Source organism: Prionailurus viverrinus, chromosome C2 (genome assembly GCF_022837055.1).
Source record: "Prionailurus viverrinus isolate Anna chromosome C2, UM_Priviv_1.0, whole genome shotgun sequence".
Lineage (NCBI taxonomy): Eukaryota > Metazoa > Chordata > Mammalia > Carnivora > Felidae > Prionailurus > Prionailurus viverrinus.
Window position 1 is genome coordinate 135,417,273 of NC_062569.1, and position 22,599 is coordinate 135,439,871.

The 22,599-nt window shown below is 32.5% G+C and overlaps 1 pseudogene; it reads right to left on the reverse strand.

The window, feature by feature from the left end:
* The window catches only part of LOC125174535 (heterogeneous nuclear ribonucleoprotein D-like), a 193,897-nt pseudogene that overhangs the window by 82,407 nt on the left and 88,891 nt on the right, over nt 1-22,599 (reverse strand).

Sequence of the window (22,599 nt, forward strand, 5' to 3'; positions counted from 1 at the left end):
ACAGACAGCCAACTTTACTGCTTATATTTACAGTGGCCATTTAGTGACTACTTTAGAAGCTCTTCATGTCCTAGTAAGTGATACTTTTTTTTCATACTTTCTAAGCAAAAGGCTATATTTCATGGGAAAATGGGGTGCTTGTTAAGCTGCCTTGAATTTACAATTATGGTCATTCAAGCTTCAGGAGAGGATAGAAAGTTTTAAAACACATCTTACAAGTTAATTGATCCGGTGTTTTTTGAAGCATTTGTAGTTATTATGTGTTTAATATTAATCTGTGGTAGTATCTTGCTCTAGATGTACAGATGTTTATGTAACAGTATGATTACTCTGTAACTGTAACATTTTCAGCATCCCATTTTAAAGGTCTGGTATTGTTTTTAAATACCATTTTGTGGGAGAGTCTGGACATCCCTTGGCTTGGATTCTTCTACTAAGCTTTATAGTCTGTATAAGCACATGGATTAATTATGTCTAAAAAGGCCCTGGATATATTCCACACTTCTATAGTGATTCTATTACATTAGGTATTCTTTATTTAAACTTCAGTTTCAACTAGTTTAGCTCTTCTCTTTAAGGAGTGACAAGACACGCTGTTGATAGTACTGTGAGTGTTTATCTTGCTATTTCATGGGAAACTATTGTAATATTTTTGTGCCTTTAAAGATATTAGTTTTTGTCTACCAAGTCAGCCTATGTCTTTTCAAAAAGATGAACAGGTAATGAATGACAATCTCTCTAATATGTATGCAAATCTTCATAATAATGGAGAAAACTTAACTGGTGTATTTGAATAGCAAACTGGAAAAAGTTCCCTAGAGAAATGGAAATCTGATAGCTTTATGAGGAAAGGTATTTAAAAGACTAATCTGTAATTCTGCTACTAAAAGAATTTGAATATCAAATGTGTCTGAAAAAGGATTTTCCTTATGTTAAGCAGATTTTTAAGATGTCCCTCATGACCTTTACCTCCAGGTGTTAGTCCCATGATTATGTCATGTTACATGGAAAATGATGTTGCAGATGTAGGCAAGATTACTAAGGAGTGGACCATAAAATGGGGAAATTATTCAGGTGGCACTAATCTAATAACATGACTGACAGATCCCTTTTAAGCAGAAAGTTTTCTCACTGTTGGCAAAAGATTAAGTCAGAAGGATTCAAAGTACAAGAAGGATCCATACCATGTCGTTGCTGGCTTGAAAATGGAGGGAGCATATGAAAAAAAATGCAGGTGACATCCACAAACTGAAAGCAGATCCTAGCTGACAGCCAGCAAGGGAACAGGAACTTCAATCTTAAAACAAGAAACTGAATTCAGCCAACAACCCAAGAAAGAGTGAAAGAGAAGTCTTCCCCAGAGCCTCCAGATAGGAACTCAGCATCCTGACTCAACATTTGACTTTGGCCTTGTGAATAACTAAGCAGAGACCCAGCTGAGAATGTCTGTCCTCATTGACAGAAACTGTGAGATAAGAAAAGGGTATTGTTTCAAGCCATAAAGCTTAAAGTAATTTGTTACTCAGGAATAAAAAACTAAAACAATCCTCAAATAATGTTCTCTAAAGGCAATCATCTTAAGGTTTCCTAATGTAAAATAAGAATAATTACCTCTCATCACAAAAATGACTTCAGTATATGATTGGTTTCTATTTCTATTAGCATTCTATTATTCTAGAGATATTTTAAATGTTGACTCCTTCATCAAAATAAATGCACTAATGGCAATTTGAAGAATCTACAAATACTTTATTTCTTCATTGGTGAAATAACAATTATAAAAATTTGAATGCACTAGTATGCTAAACCTCTTCACTGGTAAATTTACATTTTATTTGGCATTAAAACTCAAGGCACTTCTATGTGTGGTAAACTGTATTATTTCCTCAAATTATATCTATTCTGCCCAACCTGGCCATGGCTTCCTTGTGGGCTCATTATACTTTCACACACCTCATTGACTATACATGTGACTTACTTTGGCAGATGGAAAGAAAACAGAAGTAACAGTAGGTCAAGTTGTGAAATAAAGCCATAAGAGGCATGGCCAGTTTCCCATTGTCCTTGTGGAGTTTTGCTACTTGCCATTAGACGCAGGACCCAGATGAATGCGGCAGCTTCAGCCTGGATTCTACCTTCAGCCATGTTTCAACAATGAAGATATATGGAGGTGACTTGGACTCACACCAAAGACTGGAGTTCAGCCTAGCCCAGATGTACCTTGCTGACTAAGATGAGATCAGCTTAATCTCAACCAACATGCATACCTCTTAGTATGATATAAATGCTTGTTCTGTAGCCATTGGCATTTTTGTGAGTTTTTGTAATGCACTATTATCTCAACAAAAATTTGACCAGTACATCCATTTGTATTTGTTTGTTTGTTTGTTTTTGGTTAGACTCCACGTATGAGTGGAATTATATGGTATTTGTCTTTCTCAGTCTGACTTATTTCACTTTGATTGATATATCACATATTCCTTATTCATTTGTCTACTGATGGACACTAACAAACAAAAAACAGAATCAGACCTATAAATACAGAGAACAAACTGATGGCTACCAAAGGGGAAGGAGGTGGCAGGTTGGGCAATGGCTGAGGGGAGTGGGAGATTCAGGCTTTCAATTATGGAATTAATAAGTATCAGGAATAAAAAAAAAACACACAGCATAAGGAATCTAGTTAGTAATTTTGTAGAGGTGATACAACAGGACAGATGGTAGATACACTTGTGGTGAACATATCATAATGTGTAAACTTGTGTAATCACTAAGTTGTACATCTGAAACTAATGTAACATTATGTGCCAATATACCCAAATAAAAAGCTGTAATAAAAAATTTGACCAACACAATCTAAAAGCAGATATAATTTATGAAGAATATGTGATATAATGGCTTGGGTATAGGAGAAGTATTAATTTTCTTATTGTAACAATAGGAATAATACTGCTTTACTAATGAGTTTAACCCTGACCTAACAGAAGAATATTAACAACTCAAAGCTCCATTTTACTTTCCATTTTGATATTAATCCCTTTTAATTTAGCTTTCTCTCATTGTATAATAGAAGTATAAGCTTAGAAGTAATTATTACCTAGTACAGAATATTTTATGACTGTTTACAACATTATTCATATTAAAAGCATAAATTTACTTCCTCTTACTTGAGGTTGATGGCCTAGTCATAATTACTTTATTTAGGGAAAAATATATCTGTTTTGACCTCAAGATAATAATGGTACACAACTTTGTTATATATTAAGTTATCCATAAATATTGAATGACTGACACAAATACAACAAATGAATCAGTGACATAGTGAATAAATCCAGTTCTTGGCCATTCAAAACCACCCTAGAAGACTGATTGTAACTATAATGGATTACTATAGTAATACATAATGATGATATAGAAAATTATTTTATTAATGATATATTTGAATTTAATTAACAAAGGATTTTTTCCCCTATTTTGAGGATCTAGCAATATGAAAATAGAAGTACTTTAGGTAATAGAGCTACCATGTGCCAGGACAGAGCATTATATTTAAAAATCAAAAATTATGCTCTGCCTCATTGCCAAAGTAATCAATTTCATAGTGTGACTATTTAGTCAGTTTTACAGATGAAGGTAATACAGGGGAAAGGTTTAGAAATATATTATTAAGTCTACTTAAGAAAAATACATTTTAGAGTATGGTACTTAAGCTAAAAATTTTATATGCCTAATGGGAAACAAAATGCACTAAAGACTGAGTGGAAAGAATGGATGTTCAATTTTGGTGATAGCGATAAAATAGAGAAGCATATTTAAAGAAAACTAAAACCCATCCACATAAGCCTTATTTTGTACTCCAGTCCTTCTGTGAAACTGTTCTGAGATGGTAAATAAGTCCAGGACATGCTGCTCTTAAACACAGCAAAAAAAAAAAAAAAAAAATTACTGTAATACTTAAGATATTTGGCACTAATTGGAACTATTTTGTAATACTGAGTAAATACAAATATGAAAGTATAAATTTTTTCACATATCACTGAGAATAAAACATATGAGAACATAGGAAAATGCATGAGAAGAATGGAGAATTCTTATACCATATAAAAATGTAATATATGGTAATGAAACAATAAAGTGTTCCTAGGTATATTTCAGAAAAATATTTTAAATATATCATGTGGTTGATATTAAATTTTTAAGATTATATTAAGAAAAAACCAATGTTTTCTTTTAAATAGCATAAAATGTAAATGATGTTGTGAATAACCCTATTTTGAAACACTAGTTTCTATACATTTGCAAAAAAAACTGAGAAAGAATACAGATTTAATCATACAATTAAAAAATTTAATTGTTAAAACGTTCATACTGTTTGAGAAAATTCCCAAAGGAATTATATATGTGCAAATATTTATGTATGTAAACACATATTTATCTAACCAGTTAGGAAATCTTTAAACATTTCAATCAATATTTTTGTTGATCAAAATTAAATAAATAATTCAGTATTTTTTTCTAGTTATTAAAGTCATAACAAACCATTCTAATGTGTAATCAGTTTTTCTTTCATCCTTTTGATCCCAAAATAATGTTTGGCTCTTTTTTATTTAATAGAATCTGGAGAACTCAAGGAGACAGCTTTATTTTTTTTTATTTTTTTTTCAACGTTTTTTATTTATTTTTGGGACAGAGAGAGACAGAGCATGAACGGGGGAGGGGCAGAGAGAGTGGGAGACACAGAATCGGAAACAGGCTCCAGGCTCCGAGCCATCAGCCCAGAGCCTGACGCGGGGCTCGAACTCACGGACCGCGAGATCGTGACCTGGCTGAAGTCGGACGCTTAACCGACTGCGCCACCCAGGCGCCCCTCAAGGAGACAACTTTATAAGAAAACTAAGATTTTAATTTACAAAATCTGCATAAAATCCTGTCTCAGAGAAATTTCTTGGCTCATAATTAAAAATATATGCTCAAAATGTGAAATACCCCTGGTTTCGCATTTCTCTTATAGGGCAATTTTAACCTCTTCTTTTTTTATTATTTCTTTCATTATTTATGCATTTATTTTTGTCTCGTTAATGTGAAGAATTTAAGTTTAGTTTTGTTTCTATTTAACTGAATAGTTAAGATATCTATAGGAAATACTACCCCCCTACCTTTTTTTAACTTCAGAGGGCAAAATCTGTCACTAGCTCTTCTAATCACATTGGATTAGTTACAAACTAATTGAATAAGCAATATATCATGCCAGCTAATAAAAGCTTCCAAATTTCAGAAAAGATGAGAGTAGCATCTCTCAGATGTCTAATTACTCATGATCTAACAGAAAGCTTAGAGTGTGAACTAGGAATATGGGTTGGCACATTTCTTCTCTGCTTTTTCTAATATAGACTGTCTTATCATGGATTTTAGAAAGTGTCAAAATGATTTTGTTTCATTTATTCACACATTGTAGAAATCTAGAAATCATTATACTTAAATTTTTTGATCCCAGGATGAAGGAGCTTTCATTTGAATGGCAGACTTAACATTTTAGGAAGGAGCAAGCCTTTGTTAAATATCTCTTTAACTCATCTAATTAAGTCCACTTTCATCTAACTGGCACTTGGTATTCTCTGGACATTATGCTCTAAATCAACAAATTTGCTAAAGTCCTTTTATGTATATTTCAAATTGCAATATGATACACAAAACAAAAATCTTTTAGAAAATGTCTTGAGAAGTTCGTTGTGATGAGGTAGACAGACACAAGCAGCTGTAAGTGCTGTGTCAGAATAAGTTGATTTTTTTTGTAAAATTAAAAGAAAATCACCTCAGGGGCTTGAATAGTCATATCTAATGCTCCACTGCAAGGCAAGACAGCTTTGCATGTATCCACATGTATCTATACATGGGTAGGACTCTGTTTAGAAAGCCACTTCTGATTAAGAATTTTTTTTTTTTTGAGAACCATAAGAAAGACATTATTTCTCTAATATGCAATCACATTCCAGGAGATACATTATCATCTAAGGTTTTATTGGCATTAAGACATTACCAATATAATACAGAAAAACAGCAATATTAAATACCATAAAGTGTTAAGGGAACTACAGATCATTTTAACCTACAAAGACCAGAAAAGATTTCATAGAGGGTATATAATTTGAACTATAATTTCATAGATAAGAGGGATTTGGAAAAGTGAAGAAGATAAAGAATATATTAGATAACAGCATACTCTAATATAAATGGAAAAAAGTTTGGTATGTGAATAAAATGACATGAATAAAAAATATGAAACCCCAATACTATCAAGTCAAAGTAGATACATTATATTGGCGGATAGTAAGTTCTAATGGAAATTGGTAGATTTGTAACTATATATGCTTCCCATTTTTCCTTTTTATTTATTTATTTATTTTAGTAATAAAACCTCTTTCCTGGTGAGAGTTGGTACATTGTCTTCACTTGATACAAGGAAGAATAAGTGAGCCAGATCCAGCTAAAAATCTTAGCCCTCTGGACAAGGTGATATATTCATAGAAAAGTGACCACAAATGTGTCAACCAGACTTCCTCTATGATTTTTGATTCTGAGAAAGAAAGAACTGTTGAGATTTCTGGAGAGAGATATAGTCTTTGAAAGAGCAGTTTGCCATCAGGCTTGGTTAGGCTTCTTTAATATTTTCATCCAAATTGGCTTAAATCCAGACCTTTACATGAATAAAAGGAAGTAAAATCAAGGAAAATGGGAGTCCAGGGGTGGGGAAAAAGAGTAGAGAACTGACAACATCATTTAGCATTTAAACTTCTCCTTGCCTGACTTTTCAATTATGTAAGACAAAAAAACTCTTCTTCTTCCTTTTGTTTTATAATATGCAACTAAAATAAATGTTTCAAACTTGGAATGGTTATATATAGGCAAAAATTTGGTCACAGAGAGGAGAATGTGTTTAGTGTATGTAATCATAAGTAATAATGATAAATCACTTAATAAACATTTTCCAGTATAATAATGTACACACACTCAGGAAATGCCTTCCTTATACTCAGGAAGATGCCTGGCCAAGTGTCCTCCTAGAATACAGAAAGTGGTCAATCAGTATTTATGGAATAAATGAGGAACTGAATGGCCAGGCTATAAAAACAAATGAGATACATCTTAATCCTCTTCTTCAATGAAAGTGTTTATATGTTCTTTTCCTTCCCTCATTCTATCTACTCAGTTCTTGGTTATTTCTATCCTTGCACAGAAGGTTTAGCTATTTTACTAATATAATTTGAGTGAAGAAATAATAATAAAGTGTATATTTGACAAGGGAAGTATTAATGTCTGCGACGGACAAAAAAAATTGACCTAATAGAATGGAAAGACCATTCATTCTCTAAAATTGTAGCCGAGGGGAAAAAACAACAACTTGCCTGATAGCCTATGAATGCTTAATTATCAGAACAATGAATAAACTTTTATTTTGTAGAAAACAGAAAGTAACTGCAGGACAATTAATGACATAATAAAATGAACAGAATAATGAACAGAATAATGGCATAATCAAAGCAAGGTTTTAAGAAGATCAATCTTGCAGCTTTTGGTAGAGAATAAAGTGTGTGTGTGTATGTGTGTGCATGTGCACGCAAGCAAGTGCACATAGTCAAATGTTGAGAAAAATACTTTCTAGGTTTAGGAGACAGTAACTTATATTTTATTGTTACCGTTTCTCTGCTACTTTAGTCTAAGTTCAAGAGCTATGTGTCCTTTTATTCAAATTTCTCTGATGCAACCAAAGTAAGAGCATAGTCCACAAAGCTGATGGATCTGCCTATAAAAGTATTGAAAACTCTGTAGATTAGGAGTCTGGTCAGGCTCATCTGCATCCTCTGCACAGGGCCTTCTAACCTACACAAGGAATCTGTTGGGTTCTTACCTAGAGGCATCTGCTTCCAAACTCATTCAGGTTGTTGGTAGAATTCAGGTCTTTTTGCTTGCAGAACTGAGGCTCTGGTTTCCTTTCTGGTTGTCAACCGGAGACCACCCTCAGATTTTATAGGAATTCCTGGTCACATGGTGACCTCCATTTTCCAGCCAACAATGGCGGATTAAATCCTCTTCATGCTTCAAATCTTTTACTTCTTCTTCTGCCACCAGCCTGAGAAAACTCTCCGCTTTGTAAAGATGCATGGGATTAGATTACACCCACTCAGACGATGTCTCTATGTGAAGTCACAAATTAGTAACTTTAACTACATCTTCAAAATTCCCTTTTGCCACGTAATATAAAATAATCATTGGTGTAACACCAGAGGCAAAGGTTACAAAGGCTATCTTTTTTATTAAATTGTGGTAAGAACACTTAACATGAGATCTACACTCTTAATGAACATTTAAGCACAAAATACAGTATTGTTAACTATAGGCACAATGTTGTAAGCAGATCTCTAGAATTAATTCATCTTGCAAAAGTGAAATTTTATGCCTGTTGAGTAATAAATTCCCATTTCTCCTGGCAACCATCATTCTATTTGAATTTGACTCTTCTAGATACCTCATGTAAGTGGATTCACGTAGTATTTGTCCTTCTGTGACTGGTTTATTTCACTTAGCATAAAGTCCTCCAAGTTCATCCATGTTACTGCATATGATAGGATTTTATTTTTTAAAGCTGAATAATACTCCATTGAATATATGTACCACATTTTCTTTATTCATTCATCCACAGATGAACATTTAGATTATTTCCATATCTTGGCTACTATGAATAATGCTACAATGAACATGGGCATTCAGATCTCTTCAAGATCCTGATTTTCATTGGAATATACCCAGAAATGGGATTATTTGATTAGAAGGTAGTTCTATTTTTAATTTTTGAGGCACCTCCATAGTGTTTTCCGTAGTGGATATACCATTTCACATTCCTACCAACAGTGTACAAAGATTCCAGTTTCTCCATGTCCTCACAAACATTTGCTGTCATGTATATATTTTTTAAATAAAATAGCCACCTTAACAAGTGTGAGGTGATGTCTCATTGTGATTTTGATTTGCATGTCCCTATGACTAGTGATGTTGAGCACCTCTTAATGTCCTTGTTGGCCATTACTAAGCCTTCTTTTATTAAAATGTCTATTCCAATTCTTGCCCATTTTTTAATTGAGTGATTTGTTTCTTAGCTATTGAGTGTAGGCGTTCCTTATATGTTTTGGAGATTAAACAATTATTGGATATGTAGTTTGCAAATATTTTCTCCCATTCCATGGGTTGTCTTTTCATTTGTCGTTTCCTTTGCTGTACAGAAGCTTTGCAGCTTAATGTAGCTCCACTTGTCTGTCTTTGTGTTCATTATCAGTGCTTTTGCTTTCATATTCAAGAAATCATCACCAAGGAAGGCCAATGTTTTTTAAAGATTTTATTGTTGTTTTTTGGTTTGGGTTTTTTTTTAAGCTATTCTAGATACTTTGTGATTCCATATGAATTTTAGGATTGTTTTCTCTGTTTCTCTATAAATGCTATTGGGTTTTTGATGGGCATAGCACTGAACAAGGGCCATCTTAATTTTCTGCCCAATATAAGGAAAATGTATTTTCAGACAGAGTCTGATGTTCAAATTGATTTAATAGCAGAATTCCATGTTAGCCTTTAAGTATCTCCCTCAAAAAAAACATCATATTTCTATTTCTTTGGGAGATTTTTTAAATCAATTTTTTGTACCATTCCACAGGTTAAACTGTCTTCATTTTCTTAAAGCATTGCATACATAGTAGAAAGATTTTGATTCACTGGTTTTCACCTTTTACAAAAAAAAACAAATTTGCTAGATGATAAGTGACAATTTTAAAAGCATAAAAAGTCATGATGGCAAAGAAGCTGCTAAAGTATAAAGCCATCAATAGGTATATTTACAGGTGAATTATCAGAAAATCATAGGCCAAAATTGTCGACTATTGAGAAGGTAGAATGCTTGAACTATCAGATAAATTCAATTTATATACGTAATGAGCCAAAATGTCAGTCTAACCAAGAGCCACTGTAGTTCCTGAATTATATGCCTTGTCTGTCTTAAGTTAGCAATTTAATAGGATAATTGGTGAGATTTACAGCTATTAAAGCACAACCTTAAGGAGATAATTTTAATACTTGATAGCATAGGTAGACACATTTGTTAGTACTAAAAGTGGCAGGATCTATTATTGAATTATAGGACAGAATAGCAGTGAATTATGGAAAAATTATAATAAGGCGTTCTAAAATTCTCAATGGAAATGTGAATTTGCATTTCTTAAAAAAATCTGAGGAAATGGGCTTTAAAATTTTCAACAAATAATATTAAAAATGAAAATGAAAGAACAAAAAGTTGAAAATACACCTGGAAGATCTTTTTGTTTACTTTGTGGTACATATTTAGTTAATACGAAAGTGTCATCAATCACAATATACCACACCATCAAGAACCCCAGTGTGATTTGACTATATCTCTCTGAGAGTTTTGTAAATGGTTACATATTTTAACATTTCAAAGATTGTAGATGCTTTAGATTTAATATATTCACTTAATAATTATGTGCTTAATTTCTTCAAAGTATGAGCTCTCTCACAGTCAGCTTTGCTTCTTAATTCAGTGAAATGAGCTTTGGGTTTAAAGTGTTTGCTCCACTGTTTCTGACCATCCTCCTCTCAAAAGATCAGATAAAAATTATGATGACCGAACTGATAAGACCAATCAATTTTTGTACTGGTTCAATTAACTATGCACATGCTACCATTTACCCTTGCACAAGATATAGGATGTCATTTTAACTGCCAGTAAAATGGTACAGAGTAAAATATGAAAATAGTAATTATGTCATACCTATTTCAATGTTTTTTGAAAGAACGTAATGAACATATGATTTTTAAAACCTGGGTTTTTCTTGGTGAATTTCAAACACGTTAATATATGTTATGAAAACTTATTTCCATTTATGAAACAATACTTGGAAATGGTAACATAGTAAGTGAAAGTTCATTAAAACAGAAGGCGCCTCTGTTACACTGTATCGCTATTGAAGTTAAGCATTAGGATATGCACCTTTATGCCCTTTGCTTAATCTCATTGCCTGTCAGCTTTGCTTTTTCCATTTCAGCAGTCTAACTCTCAGAATATTAGTTACCCAGGAGGCTTTATTTCATAGCAGAGAAGCTCTCTGATTTATATAATCATAGAGATTTCCTATTTGAGGTCAGTTATTATGTTATGTGTCACATCTCTTAAAAATTAAATATAGCCATCTTTATCTTTCTGCTTCACCTGAGGAGCCAGTGTGTCACGCTTATTACCCAGCCCATAAATTGCTCTTTAAAATGAATTGGATTTATTTGGCTTAAAAAAAACTTTGATATTTAAATTAAACACAACCTTAATTAAATTTGTACTTTAAGAGGAAAAGCAATGATCGTTCACTATGACTAGAGGGAAATAGCTTTAATTGTGCCCACTATTTCAGAGATGATCCAATTTTACTTTTACTTATTAGTAAGAAATATGTCAATATTTTGGCAACTCTTTTACAAGCTATTTATACATCTTTTATCAAATCTCTGCATTCATTTCCAATGTAAACACTAACTTTTATTACTATAACTATAAGAACTTATTTTAATCTTTACTTGATGAAGATTTGTCTGGTTGTTCTTAATTAATTTTAATGTAGTGAATTAAGTTTTTGAATCATATTTCATTCCCTAACACAAAATTTAAAGTGTTTTTAATAAATTAAAACAAAATAAAACGTTTTAACATTACATACACATATTAAGTGCCCATTGTCATTATAAGATTTGGAAATGGAATTTAAACCTTATCTCCATTCTTTTATAAATATGTGCCTACAGGCTTGTCACCTAATATCATTTTTTTATCTATAATTGGGAATAATAAGGTAAATATATAAATTAACACAGAGCCTGAAATATTATAATGAGTCAAAATAGTAGCTATAGTTTAATCAATCTTATTTTAATTATAAAATATTTTATATAAAAATTGCCTTATGTTTCTTTGAAAGTCCAGTTGTATTGTTTTGTTTTGTTTTAAATTTGTCCTAATCTATATTTAATCTGTATTTCCAAGGTTAATTTATACTTCAGTTCACACAATTTTACGAGCGTTAAAAGTATAAAAGGGTAAGAAGTCAGAAATTATAATCACAGAATTTTATAATTGAATGTATCTTAAAGATCATCTCATCCATCACCTTCATCACAAGACAAATACTAGTTACATAAAGCCCAGCTAATTATAAGCAGACTATTGATCAGAACTAAGTTATAATGGTGACATTAAAGCGATCCATCTAGAATGCCAAATCATCCTGCAAAATATACAACTCTTAAACTTCTATTAATTTCTTTAGAAAAAATAATATAGTACATAAATATTTTGATGAAAATTGTACATTATTGGAAAATTTTATCCTATTAATTTGGTAGAAAATGCATATGTACTTCATCCCATTTTTCTAAATTCCTTCTTTTATTCACTCCCATTGATTACAGGAAAAGAGCAACTAAGTACATTTATTTGCCTGAATTAGTTCCATTGTATGTGTAGTTGCTGGGAAATTACCATCTGTTGAAATCTGTCATTATAGAAATTCAGAGCATAATTTATATAAAATTGCGTTAATTATCAATTGCTGTATAACAAATTATCCTTGACCTCTGTGGCTTTTAGCAACAAGATGTATTATCTCAGTTTCTGTGGGTCAGGGTGCGAGACGCTGCTTGGCTGTGTCTGATGGCTTTGGTTACCCAAACAGCTGCTTTCAAGGCAGCTGAAAACAGTAGTCATTTCAAGACATTTATAGAGAAAGAACCCTTTCCAGCTCACTCATGTGGTTGTTGGCAGGATTCGGTTCTTTGCACACTATTGGCCAAAATCATCCTTTATCTCCTTGCTATGTGGACATTTTCACAGGAAATTACAACATGGCTGCTGGTTTCTTCGGAGTGAGCAAACAAAAAGGGAAGAGAGAGGGAGAGAGAGAGAGAAAACACAATGGAAATCACAATTTGTTAAAGCCTAATCTTGGAAGTAGCATATCACAATATACCTTTTGCCATTTAACATTTATTAGAAGCAAGTCACCTGTTCCTGTCTATATTCAAATGGAGGGATTTACACAAGGGTGTAAATATCAGGCGGGTGGGGAACACTGGGATCTATTCCAGAAGCTGCCTACTGCAGAGATTATAAATGAGGGAGTGGCTTTACAAGCGTCTAAACTCTTCATATAATTTTCCCATGTTCATGTACAAGGGGCTTTATTTAAAAAAATGACCAAGATGTTTTATTCTAAGTTCTTCATTTTGTTTTGCTGAATATATATATATATATATTTTTGTTTGTTTGTTTGTTTTGCTGAATATATATATATATATATATATATATACTAATGATGAGCTCCATGCTACTCATTGAAACAATTTTTTTAAAGACAAGTGAAATATTTATAGAAGTCAAGATGATAAGTAATAATAAGCATGTAAGATGTACCTTATAGTCTCAATTTTAAAGTTGAGAATCTATTTATATTTTCCATTTTTCTTTGTTACTTATTTGTAGCTATTCACTTCAAGTTATAAAGCTCACTTTCACTTTACAATTTTTATTTTGTGGCAAACATATTAAACTCAGCTTAGTACAATGAATGTGGAAGAAAATTCCTTTTGATCTCAGAAACACAAATTGAACCTTCAATACACAAAAATACATAACATATTCCAGCAGTGTACTTTTTAATTATATTAAGCCCTCACTAAACTAGATGGATTCTCCTTTGTAATAATGACCAAATAAGCTGCCTTTCTACTTCCAAATTGGAGACTCATTGATAGAACACTGGAAATGCAATTCACACAGATAAGAAACTAAGAGAAGGAAAGTGGATTTATTAACTTAGAAACTAATAATCTTAGCAAGGGAATATTTGACATAAAAATCAGAAAAATAATTCAAAAATATTTTTAAAAATAAGCAAAAAAATTAATATCAGAAAACACAATAAAATATAATCTGGATGTCTGAGTACCATACTTTACTTTAAAACAGAAACAAGTACTACTTTTCACAAATTTGGGGGAAACTCATGAATTTAAGTTTTTGTTGGAAGGTTCAATACAATAATGAATAGTTCATGCATTTTAAAGTCACGTGGCTTTCCCTTACATTTGTTTTGGATTTCATATTCATCTTACATTATGAGACACTTAACATCTTATGTGTATTATTGAAATAATGATTATGTAAATTCTGTTAGGATAAAATAAAACAGTGTAAATGAAGCACTGCCACAGATTCTTCCCTAGCAAACTCTCAACAAAGGTAGGATACAATATTGGAGGAGTAAAATTTTCATTTGCATACAGTTTTGTTCTCTTATTGTAACTTATAATCAGATAACTATTCTATTTTCAGTATGGACAAACTTGAAGACGAAAATAAACAGAAGGGAAAACTATTTCCAACATTAAACTACGAACAAGAGATAACCATGATTACTGTACTATGTTGTTGCATGTTCTCTCAGACTGTGTTCAATACATATACCTACCTATATACATTTCAAACAAACTTCTAACCTTACTACTTTATGATCCAAGTTTTAATATAAACACTGAGGGAGGAAATATACATATAAACTGATTCCCTGTCATAGACACACACACAGAAATTTAAGGTTCATATTTTTCCCTTCTCATTATTTTCTTGGCTAATTTTCCCACCTATACTTACCCATACTAACTTTCCCACCCATACTTTTATAAGTTATAAACTTATAAAAAAAAGGATGAGGGAAATTTCAATGAATACTAAACATTAAAGTTGGATTTATGTAGTATTAATATGTGGAACCACCCTCACTAATAATTATAACAAAGTAAATAATTCACTGATTTTGTAAAACGTGTAACAGATGTATCTTTCAGGGAAATACTATATATTAATATATATACCGCTGTTTTCCACCTCCCTTTTTAACAGAGACATATTTTTAATAAGATGTTTACCTATTTTATTGCTTTATTTAATGAAATAAATTGTAATTAGAAAATATCTACAGTTCCATATTTATGATATATACATGCACACGGCACAAGCATATATGTGTCTCTGTGAAGATATACGTGTGTGTATATATATATATATATATATGACATATATGGAAAGTGATTTAGACTCTATCCTTTTAAATTTATTTTTAATGATTATTTGTTTTTGAGAGAAAGAGAGAGAGAGAGAGAGAGAGAGAGAGAGAGAGCACGAGAGGGGAGGGGCAGAGAGAAAAAGAGGGAGACACCAAATCTGAAGTAGGCTCCAGGTTCTGAGCTGTCAACACAGAGCCCAACACAGGTCTTGAACTCATGAACCATACAATCATTACTTGAGCCGAAGTCAACACTTAACCAACTAAGCCACCCAGGTGCCCCTAGACTTTTAAAATTATTTAAGAATTATTTCTATATTCTTATTCTAGTTACTTCATACTAATGGTATAATGTATCAGAAAATATAAAGTTATTATGATTTAAAATACTAGTTATGCATCATATTCTACTGAGTACCCATCGTATTTATAAAACAAACAGAAGTTTAGTAAGGAATAGCTAACATATCTTTATCTTGTTATGGATAATTATATTTATTAATGTAATTGTAGTCAGCAATTTCTGAAAACTAAAAAAAAACAAATGTTAAACTCTAATGTGCTATTTTTAAAGCTGTGTGTATATGTATATACTATACATATATACATATACATTTACTCCACCATACGACTAGGGAAATTAGACTGACATTTAATTTCAGTAATAGAGAGATAAATTGTTCAAATCACTTGCAGTTAGAACTACACGCTCATAATAGAATATTCCTACTTAAATATCCATTTCAATCTTATTCTACTCTTTTGAGAACTTTTATCATAGATACTGAATTTAATAGTTCACTTAATGCAACTTCCTAATTACTAGAGGTGGAAACTGGGACCTGTCTTGGAAAGGGACCTGTAAATTGTTACTTTGCTAATATACATATTAAAAGTAGGATAAATCAGAATCTCCTAATTCCAAGACCTCTGTTCTCTCCTCCATATAAAATTGTCATTCTCTTTTTTATTATAACATAAAGGTACTCAATATCCTTTTGAAAAGCTGCTGGAATTTGGAACACTAATGGTATAAAATGTAATATTATATTAGTGTTGTATTTTTTAGAGTCCACCCCATGCTCTATATATACCTTGGTATGATTCCTGTGATAATTTAAGCACACTCTGAGCTTGCTACCTAAAAAATATCAAACATCAATTTTTTTTGGTCAATATTAAGTTCTAGAAAATAATAAATAATTTATCAGATATGCATATATAACACTACTAATAATAGTTTATAACTGTAAAAAATAAAAATAACTATAATGTCCTTTAAAAAGGCGTTTGAATAATGGGAGGTTTATTGAGTGCTTATGTGCCTGGCTGTCTGATAAGCTCTGAGATACATTCATGTGAAGTCTGTCTTCACCGGGCTGACAATCTAGCACAGAAGACACAATCACACGATTTCCATTAAATGCAATTGGATCACCTAACCTAAGCTAATTGGATTCAGAGGATATTTTTCAGTAGGTGTGAAACTCATGTGAGAGTGGAAAGAAAAGTTTCAGTCTAATAGAATAAAAAGTATGAAGCTCCCAGCCAGGGAAGAGATGCTTAGGAAATTTTAGTGTGTCTGAGGTCATAAAGAACCTTAGGTCTATAGGTCCTAATTAATCTTGGTGCTATACCCCAAATGTTTGTGTTCCCAAAACTAATATATTGAAATCCTAACTTCTAATGATGATGGTACTTGGTGCTTAGGTCACTCTGGTAGAGCTTTCAAGAATGAGATTAGTGCCCCTAGAAAAGAGATCTGAGAGAGCTCCCTCACCACTTCCATTCTGTAAGGATACAAGAAGTCTGTGACAAGAAGTTTCTCACCTGACCTTGCTGGCGCCCTGATCCCAGACATCCAGCCTCCAGAACTGTGAACAATAGATTTCTGCAGTTTATAAGCTACCCAGTCTGTGGTATGTGTTATAGCAGCCCAAATGGACTAAGACACTTGGAATCCATATTTCAGGGGTTTGAATTTTATTCTAAAATCAAAGAGAAACAATAAAGCATGTCAAACAAACAAACAAAAAGAGTCACGATCCGTTTTTAGAAGAATTTCTCTAGTGGCACAGGGAAGCATCAATTGAAGGGTAGTGGGATGGCACCCAATTAAGTTGACGTAGTAATTTTAGATGAAAGTCATTTTTCAAAACATTAATGCCATTGTGGGTTAAGAAGGCAATTAAATTCAAGTCCTTTGCTCATTAAAGGAGGGGAAAGGGTCAAGTTCACCTTCCAGGTTTCAACATGAGTTACTACTGGGTTTATGGTAGGATTCTTCACTAAGATTAAGAATTCGTGATGAACAAGGCACTAGGAGGGTAGGATGAATTTCCATAAGCAACTCACACCGATGTTTCCCAAACAGAAGTGATTTGTGTAGATTCTGTAAAAGGATGTTAGGGAATTCTTGGATGGTTTCATTATTTAAAGAAAAACTACAGATGAAAATGTATTGAGCTGGGAAAATGTTAAAGATACAGTGAATAGACATATTACAAATATGTATCTTTAGCATGATGTAGAAAATGTCTGGAAAAATACACAAAGTATTAATAGTATTTATGATTTGGTAGTATATGTTTTATTACATTCACTTTTATTATTTTCATTCTCAAATCTTTACCACTGTATGTATGCTTTCTTAATGAAAAATAAAGTAGTAAAATATTCATCAGATACCTTGTTCCTATGTACTTATGAAAATAATCCAAAAACCTGTGGCTTGTTATTTTGTCTCACCATATTGTTTTTTACTATTTTAATTTTCATTTTAAAGCATCATATCTATATTTTAGAGGGTACTATATGTTAACAACAGCACTACTTATATTTTCCTCCACTAAATATTCTTAACTGTACTTCCATTTTTGTTTCATATCTTTTCATAACAGCATTTGGTTTCTCATCAAATAGCATCACTTTTCCATCAGCTCTATTAAAGGTGTAATTTTTAAATGTGTTATTCCTTTCTTTAGCATTAAGACATAAATTCATCTATAACAATTTGCAGGGATACTCATATGGTAGTAGATGATTTTCAAAGGGAACTTACATATATTTTTGAGACAAGTTGCTAAACTTTTTGCTATGCTCAGAAAAAAATGCTCAATTCTAATATCTAATCATATATATATACAGATAATATACGATAAACTGATCACATAGTGATAGTGATTAAACATTGACCCAGGAACAAGAACTAATTATGACTTCTACAGATAATAAAAAAAGAAAAAAGTCAGACATACTAAAAGAAACCTAGTCTGAATAATTAAGTAATAGAAGTATTGTGTGATTCTTCTGGATGTACAATTCATTTTAGGGATGTTTCAATAAGTCAGATCCTTTGTATATAACTACAATAACGTATGTGTCATAAAAAAAAGACTTGAGAAATGTTTTACAGGCTAAAGTTAAAATACTAAATATAACAGGATAAATAAAACAAGAACATTTGTCTTACAAAATGACGACATGATAAGCCAATAGAAATGCTCTAGCAACATCAATAAAATTAATTTTAAGCATTCATCATAGGCTCACATAACCAAACCACTGCCAAATGTGAAGTATACTTTTTATATATTCCCCTATAAAGAATAGCTGTCTTTAATTATTTCCTTATTTTGGCACTCTGAGGAATGCAAAAAATTTAATAGAGCTTTAATCATTGGGGATGTTTTTCTAAAAATAAGGCTCTTCAGACTATAAGTATTGTATGAATTGTGAGGAAAGAAAAGTGAATGAGGATTCAGCAGTCAGAGACTTTGTAGGGCTGGTTTTAAAGGAGGAAGAGGTAAAGATAGGTTAAGTCTTTCATAAGGAGAAATTTGGGAGAAGCAAGCTACTGCAGTTGAACCTTACCACAGTTACACACATTCAATATAAAGTAAGGAAAATGTTAGGGCTAATCCAGAGCACAAGTGGTCAGAATATTATGTAAGAATCTTTGAGTCTGACATACAAACAAGAGTCTGGATATATCTAATTCTGATGGTAACATGAAAATGGGATGCACTGGAAATATTAGTTGGTATGGTAATTTTAATTTGTAATTTCTTATTGCTATTATATTTTAATTTATAAGTAGACAGTAATTTGCACCTTTCTTTTGATGAATATTGCAATTGCTTCCAATTTAGTACACTGTAAACAAATCTACTATAATTATATGCTTTAGCTACACATATGCCTCATGTGACTTCCAGAATAAGCTAGAGGGAATGCAAGGGTTAATAAAAGCAACTGCTACATACATAGTGAAGTCTTCTGATTATTTTTTAAACATAAATATTATTTTTTATAAACCATTTGACAGTAGATTACTTACATCATACATTAGTGTTTATTTCTTAAGAACATATATTAAGGAGTGTAATTTCTGAAGTATTAGTAAGATATTACCCAGAAGTTTTCTGAATAGATATTGAATATATATTTCCATCATGAGAATTCCTTCTTATTGTTGTTTTCAGGGTATATGAGTGTGAGAGCCTATGTATGTGTCTTGTAATCCATTCTGGTCAGTGTATTGCATTATGTCATTGTGGTTTTAATTGATTTCATTTCAATAATGTTAAGTACATTTTAATAAGTTAACTGAATATTATGTTATTCCATTTTGTTAAGCACTTATCAAATATCAAATTTGATTTCCAACAAAAGCAGGGCCTGAGATGAGTTCAAGCAGTTATCTGGAAAGTGATCCAAGGAAAGGCCTATAGAGAAATGGTAAAGAGGGATAAAGGAAAGCTACTAAAGCCTGTGTAAGTGAATGCTAATTGTTGTGAGAAAATAGAAATGAATCCACTGGGGATTGTGAACACACTTAAAAATTTCACACTTAGGGCCAAATACATTGGGGTATGAAGTGGGCAAAAGATGTTCCCTCAAAGCATCTATGTTCCAATTCCCAGAATCTGCAACTATTTTTGGTTATCTGACAAGGGAGAATTAAGATTACAGATAGAATTATAAATCAACTGACCTAAAAATAAGGAGATTAGATTATCCAGGTGGGCCCAACAAAATCATAGGGGTCATTAAATGAGCACTCGACAGGTGGAAGTATTAGAATCAAAGAAAGCATCGTGAGAATGTGTCAACCAGCCGTTGCTCGCTATGAAGAATGAAAGGAGACACAAACTAAGATATGTAGGCAGGTCTAGAATCTGGAAAAGGCAAGTAAATGGATCGTGCTACAGAACTTCCAGAAAGAGTATTAGTCTAGCAAGATGCGTTTTGCACTTATGACCTACAGAACTGTAAGATAATAAACTTCTTTCATTTTAAACAATGAAATTTATGGTAAAGTGTTACAGATTAATAGAAACTACTACAGGGAATGTGTCCATCATTTCATTCCTCATTTGTTAAGGGTCATATCTGGGATATTTCCTTTCTCCAACCTTCCCCCTTGAAACCTAGTGCAATCCTGTAGCTAGAAAACTCTTTTGTGGGCAAAGGTTCAGGAAGACTTCGTCTGAAAAGTGCCCTCCAGGGTAGGGTGTAATGTATTTGTTAGAACATTGATAGCATCCATTACATGCCTTTCTGGTTTTCTACCCTTTTTAAAATAAACATGTATATTTTTTTTGAAACCACTTGAGAGTAGCCTGCTTATATCATACCCTTAACTGCATAAAGTTCAGTGTGTATTTCCTAAAAAAATTAATTCCCTATGTCACCATAATACAGATACAACACAATGTTCAAAATCAGAAAAGTTAACACTGATGCAATACTTTTATTTAATGTAATCTCAGGGGTTTTTGTTTGTTTGGTGTCTAGGAGTATCCACTTCACCTTAATTTTCAAAAGATAATTTTTCACAGTATAGAATTTTAGATTTCTTTTTTCCCCCTCCAAACATTAAAATGTTGTTTGTCTCCTTACTTCCACACTCTAAGTTGAAAGATCATCTGTCTATCCTTGTTTTGCTCCTTGAAGAGAATGTATCTCATCCATCTGGCCACTTTAAGATTTTAGATTTTCCCTCAGGGTTGACATTCAGAAGCTTTACTTTGGGAGTGCCTGGGTGGCTCAGTGGGTTAAGCATCCAACTTAGGCTCGGGTCATGATGTTGCGGTTCATGAGTTTGAGCCCTGCGTCGGGCTCTGTTCTGACAGCTCAGAGCCTGAAGCCTACTTTGGCTTCTGTGTCTCCCTCTCTGTGCCCCTTCCCTGCTCATAATCTTTCTCTCTCTCAAAAATAAATAAAAACATAAAAAAGAAAATAAGAAAGAAGCTTTATAGTGCTATTCTGCGGCTTTCTTTTCTTTGTAATTATCCTACTTCTTTGTGACAGAGACAGAGACAGAGACAGAGACAGAGACAGAGCATGAGTGGTGGAGGGGCAGAGGGAGAGGGAGACAAAAAATCTGAAACAGGATCCAGGCTCTGAGCTGTCAGCACAGAGCCAGATGCAGGACTTGAACTCACAGGCAGTGAGATCATGTCCTGAGCCGAAGTCAGCTGCTCAACTGACTGAGCCACCCAGGCACCCCTAAAATACATTTTAAACCCTTTTTTCTTTCATGCTTGAAATTGGAAAAGAAATAAGTAGAAAGCATCCAGTTTGGAATATGGAGAGAGAAAAGATTCAAAACTATAGCTGGGTGTGTTTATAATCCATTCCTATATTATTTTCTTTTTTAAAGTTTTTTCCTCTTTACATTTTAACACTTTGAACCTGGTGAGGAGTTTTTGTAGAGTTTTTTGTTTTTTTTTTTTTTTTTTTGTTTGTTTGTTTGGCATGTCTGGAAATTTTTTACTGAAAGCTCTTCAATTTTATTAAAAAATTCAGTCATTGGTTGATATACTCTTCCTTAGAAGGGCTTAATTTCCCCTATTATTTAGAATTAAGACAATATATTTGATTCATTTGTGTCTAGTTTATTTATGGTTTCACCCTAGTCCATGGATACAGATTTTACTCCTGGAACATAGCCTTTATTATTAAAGTTTAGAACTCATGGACCCTCCTAAAAAGCCATCACTTTACTATGGCATGTCCCATACTTTAATCTCTGCCTCTCAGAACCAGACTATACATGCCTAGCTTAGAAGCTGACAAATGACTCAGGAAGGCTGTATGCATGGAGAATTCTTGACCACCACATTTTTTTTTTTCTTTAAGACCCAGCTGCCTTGGTAAGTCTCAGTTTCAACCTGTCTACAGTATCAGATGAGACTAGTGAAAACCCAAGGGAGTATCTTTCTTCTTAGATTCTATTTTCTTTGCTGAAAATTAAAAAAATTTCTTAGAGAAAAAAAAATGGCTTATCTCAGTGCACTTCCCTTTTCTGTTGATGCCACACATTTTGTATTTTAAAACATGGCTTATATTCTTTCAGAGAATTTTTGTGTTATTTTCTAGCTTTTATTGTTGTTTTTGGCAGAAAGCTTATTTTTACAAAAACTATTCA